This window comes from Cucumis melo, chromosome 10 (genome assembly GCF_025177605.1).
Source record: "Cucumis melo cultivar AY chromosome 10, USDA_Cmelo_AY_1.0, whole genome shotgun sequence".
Lineage (NCBI taxonomy): Eukaryota > Viridiplantae > Streptophyta > Magnoliopsida > Cucurbitales > Cucurbitaceae > Cucumis > Cucumis melo.
In genome coordinates this window covers 6,079,377-6,085,376 of record NC_066866.1, presented here as the reverse complement: position 1 = coordinate 6,085,376, position 6,000 = coordinate 6,079,377, and positions in this window count along the sequence as shown.

Here is a 6,000-nt window from a genome sequence, read left to right as displayed (position 1 = left end):
ATTTCAAAATAACATAACATAAGATAATTGAATTTTAATTTTATTTTATTGTTTAATCATTCAAAATCCTCCTAGGAATTAGACTTGTTAGCCTTATAAATAGACTCATACCTTAATCATTCTTTCCTCATCAAGCAGAACAAAGGTATGACAGAAAAAACTTCTCTTCTCCCTTTTTTTTTCTTAACTTTTAAACTCAATTCTTTTTTATTTTTTTTATTTGCAGGTATAGTAGCTGTTAATTTGTTGCATCAACTCGACGTCTTGCTTTTTTGACTCTCAGCTTCTGGTTTATTCATGATAAATGATGCAACTCTATCATAACGCCCTGTTGCTTCTTGGGGTTTGTTCATGATAAACCATGTAACTCTATCATGTCGCCTTTCTACTTCTTGGGGTTTGTTTATGATAGACGATGCAATTTTATCATGACGCCCTGTTGCTTCTTAAGGTTTTTTCATGATAGACGATGCAACTCTATCATGACGCCCTACTGCTTCTTGGGGTTTGGTCATGATAGACGATGCAACTCTATCATGACGTTCGACTGCTTCTTAGGGTTTGTTCATGATAGACGATGCAACTCTATCATAATGTCCTGCTGCTTCTTAGGGTTTTTCCATGATAGATGATGCATCTCTATCATGATGCCCTGCTGCTTCTTAGGGTTTGTTTATGATAGACGATGCAACTCTATCATGACGTCCTGCTCCTTTGTCGACGTGTGGGATTTGTTCAAGATAGATGATGCAACTCTATTATGACACCCTGCTGCTTCTTGTGGTTTGTTCATGATAGACGACGCAACTTTATCATGATACCCTGCTGCTTCTTAGGATTTGTTCATGATAGACGATACAACTCTATCATGATGTCCTGCTGCTTCTTAGGGTTTATTCGTGAGGACAATGCAACTCTATCATGACGCCCTACTCTTTGTCGACATCTAGGGTTTGTTCATGATAGACGATGCGACTCTATCATGACGCCCTTCTTCGTGCACTTTTCTTTCATATATTATTTATTCCAAGATCATGTCATCAGCACTAATTTGCTTCTGGTGATCTTATTTTACAGAACAATGGTTTACTTCACAGAACGATTCTTGTCTGGAGTCCGACACCTCGTAGTACTTTCTGATAAAAATCAACCAAGAGAAGATGGACTTACTCTCCTTATGAAGAAGCCATTGGCTGGCTTTTTTGCAAATCATTGGCCACACTTAGACAACAACTCAATACTTTCCAGATTATCTGTAGAGATACCTTTATCTGAGGGAAAAACTGCATGAGTCCTACAGTCTTCTATCTATAACGAGGCTCCTAATTCTAACGGAGCTCCCACTTTCGGACAACGTTTAATTGAAGGCCCAACACGTTGGGGCGTTGTGACCAAGGTCCCTGGAGAGTTCTACTTTACTGACTGCTATTGGAAGTGACTAGAGCTTATAGTTGGTCGAAATGCACGACTTCTTTACAGTGCTCGTTTATATGGTATCGTAAAAGCTTCTTTGTACACTTATGATTGTAATAATGATATTGTTCGAGCATTTTCTAAAGCATGGTGTTCTTCGACTAATACTTTTCATACTATGGTGGGCAAGTTATCCATTTCTTTGTGAGACCTGTCAAAATCTTTTCAAAGCGTATTATTCAATAGTTTATACGCAGAGGAATGATCGTGCAACATCCTTTAAGAATGACTCCTAAGTGACTATTTGTAACGACCCAACTTTCCGGACTAAGCTGAGGTCACTACTCCGTACTAAGACTCGACCACAAAACACACAAACTCATAAAGGACCGGTCACGATTCATTAAAAATGTTTTATAATATTACGAAAGCAGTTTCGGGCCCTATTTTAAATCACAGCCACGAGAGTTCAAAATACAGTACTCAAATCATCAAACACAAAGTCACAAAACCAAATATTCTAACCGTGACTCGATCTGACAGTGGAAACAGAGAGTAACAAAAATACATCAGTGGAAGCATAAAGAAAACCAGACGCGTCCATATGGCCTTCACGCATCCTTCTTGCCCCTCGTCGGTCTGCCCCTCGCTGTACCCTTACCTGAAAAGTTAAAGAGGAAAAAGGGTGAGTATCAAAGATACCCAGTAAGGGACCCACTACTGGGCCCGTTAGGGAACAACAGTTAACTTCCTATTCTGGGGTACCCTACGTAAACAGTCTAGTGGTTCCGTAGAACGCACACATCAGTCTCGTGATCCCGAAGGATGCACGTACCAGTCTAGTGACCCCGAAGGATACACCTATCAGTCTAGTGACCCCGAAGGAGGCACATATCAGTCTAGTGATCCCGAAGGATGCACATATCAGTCTAGTGATCCCGAAAGATGCACGTATCAGTCTAGTGATCCCGAAGGATACACCTATCCGTAAGGTACACTACCCCATAGATGAAGCTAACCGTTACCCTTCAGTCCATACTAAACCGTTTACAACAGTCACACTCCGACAACATTCATATTACAAATTCGCCATAGGCTTCACCAGTCAGATAGTATAGGTTTAAACAACTACGTCCTCAGTTGCTATATGCGTTTCCAATCCACACACCATTGTGATATTCCTTAGATCCAGTCAACTAGTCAAATCAGAATCGGACTCATAGTCCTTCCACGACATAACTCCATGATCAATATCCAGACGATAGACTACCACATACCTAACCTTAAGACTTTAAAGTCCATCGACATACAATTCCAGTTCACAATGTAGCCCATTAACATAACTACAATATACAGAACATCCGGGCATCGGTGTCTATCCGTAAACAACTCCTTACACCCGATGGCACACAAGCTACAACTAGCGGTCACGTTACCCTTAAATCAGTCAAGAGCATAACAACGATACTTAATAGTCAAACATGCATCAATTCATTCAGTACAGTTACTAACGTGTAATCCCCTGTGGATTACTACGCTTCCAGCCTCGATCCGAGGTTCAGGAGTAGGAAATCCCTTACCTGATACTTGGTTATGCCCCTCGATCGAGTCCACGCTCAATGAATCTACCTAAACGAAATCACAAGGGTTTTAAACAATGATACGTGTAAAAGTCATTTTTGAATGGTCCTAAGCAACATCCGTTGACTTACCCGAGAAAAGGAGAGCTATCTCCAATTAAGCCTGCCGCGGAACCCGAGAACTTGAGCGTCAACTCCCTAATACCTTCAAGGAACGCCAGGTAGGGCCATGTCTTACTCCAATATTCAAACTCGAATCGATTATAGCAACATTGGGTAAATTACCAAAATAATCCTTACCGAAGACTCACCGTGATCCGAAGTGGAGGGAGAAAATGGTTTAGGTGGCTCGGCTCGGCTTACCCTCGGCTCGCGGCTCAGCTCAGCTTGACTCTCGGCTCGCGACTCACGGCTCACGGCTCAACTCGGCTTGACTCGGTTCGCAGCTCGGCTCGGTCTTCGGCTTGCGGCTCGGCTTGACTCGGCTCGCGGCTCGGCTCGCTCTTCGGCTCGACTTGGGTTTGTGGCTTGAATTTGCGGGTTAGATTGGATGACGGTTCTCGGGTGGGCTCAGCTTGAAACTGGGCAACCATGAGCGACAGATCTTCGGGTATTCGACGGTAGTGATGTTTCGTGGCTTGGAGGAGTTCGACGACCGGCTCTGCTTCAACACGGCGGAGGGCAGCGGGGCGTCGACAGACACGGTCGGACGAAGGACGCACGACGGCGTCTGGTTACGTGAGGCCGAGAGGGAGATTGGAAATGGATGGGGCCGCGGCGGACGAACGTTGAAGCTGAAAAATTGCCGACGACGGAGACAGAGGTGGAGACAGAGGCGGAGACGGAAGAGAAAGATGGCAACTGGCGGCGGCGATTTCGTCGGGTGAAGAACGGAGGAAGAAGAAGACGAAGAAGAAGGAGAAGGAAATGTCGGGGGAGGGGGGGGTGGCGGACGCGCGCAGCTAGGGTTGACTTAAAAAAATATTATTATATATATATATATATATATATATATATATATAATACACATAATAAATAATAATAATAATGTTTAATAATAATAATAATATTAAATAATATTAATATTATTAATATTAAATAATAATAATAATAATAATAACATTAAATAATAATAATAATAATATTAATATTACATAATAACAATAATAATCATATTAAGTAACGATAATAATATAATCAATATTATATTATTATTATACCAATTTACACAATATTAACTTTAAAGAAATTCATATCCCTAAATTTCTTTTTCTCCCCTCTTCAAAACCAACCAAGAATTTACTCCAAAATTTTAAATTTCTGAAAAATTACATAAAATGATAAAATTTACCTCGAAAAATTGGGGGCGTTACATTCTTCCCTCCTTAAGGAACTTTCGTCCTCGAAAGTTTTATTCCACGAATAGTTCAGGATAACGAGACCTCATGTCCTCTTCTCGCTCCTATGTAGCCTCTTCAACCCGGTGATTCCGCCATAAGACTTTAACCAAAGGAATTTCTCTATTCCTCAACATTTTCACCTCCCTAGCCAGCACCTCAACGGGTTGCTCAGTATAGCTCAAGTCTTCATCAATCTCTAGTGGCTCATAATCCACTACATGGGATAGATCTGGCACGTACTTCCTCAACATAGAAACATGGAACACATCGTGAACTGTCGAGAGTGATGGTGGCAATGCCAAGCGATACGCTACAGGGCCAATCCGCTCCAGAATCCCAAACGACCCAACAAAACGAGGACTCAGCTTTCCTTTCTTTTCAAATCGTAAGACACCTCTCATAGGTGCTACCTTCAAGAACACCTTGTCCCCCACATCAAACTCAAGATCCTTCCGTCTAACATCAGCATAACTCTTCTGCCTACTCTGTGCGGTCAGCATACGAGATCTAATTTTTTGTATCACTTCGTTAGTAGACTGAACTAACTCAGGTCCCATCAATCTCTGCTCACCCACCTCACCCCAGCAAACGGGGGATCTACAGCATTTGCCATACAAGGCCTCAAATGGTGTCATGCCAATAGTAGCCTGATAACTGTTATTATAAGCAATTTCCATCAAATGTAAGTAGGAGTCCCAGCTACCTGGAAATTCCAATGCACACGCTCGCAACATATCCTCTAAAACTTGGTTCAGACGCTCAATCTGACCGTCAGTCTGTGGATGGAAAGTTGTACTAAAGTCTAACCTCGTGCCCATAGCAGTCTGCAAACCCCTTCAAAATTTGGAAGTGAAGCGGGCATCTCTATCAAAAACAATCGACACTGGCACTCCATGTAGTCTCACTATCTCAGACATGTACAGCTGTGCCCATTTACTAGCGGTGTAGGTGGATTTACCCGGAACGAAGTGCGCTGACTTGGTAAGCCTGTCAACCACAACCCAAATCACTGTAAAACCCCTCAGAGTTCTTGGTGTCAAGGGCATAATTGTCCAAGGTATTATTTACCGATGGCCGTATGCCCGAATACCCCTAAATCACTTTATCTTTATGTCTTGAAAGTAGTTTAGGTTAATTCTTTCTTTTAGGTGTCGCCGAGTCACAGTGTGACATTTCGGCTTTTTCATATGCAAGCCTGCCAAGGCCAAAATTCTCAATATGTACTATAGGGGGTACATGACTAGTCTGACCCCCGCCCAAGCCTTGTCGTACTCTTTGCATGTTAAGCTATTTTCCTTGCAATTGACAGTCTTCAATGCTATCTATTTAATTTTGAGTTTTAAAATAAATAATTTTAAAGCAAAAAAAAAAAAAAAATTCTAAATGAGAAAAATTTAAAAAAAAAAAGATTTCAAAATTAAATATAATTATGGTTAAAAATATTTTAAAATTTTCAAGAAACTTTTAATGAAAGTCAAATAGAAATAACAAATATACCACACAATAAACTAGGCAAATAATTTAAGATATCAATGTATAAATATAACGATAGTAATAAAAAATAAGTTAAAAGGAAAGGAAAATAAAAGATACATAATAACGATAAA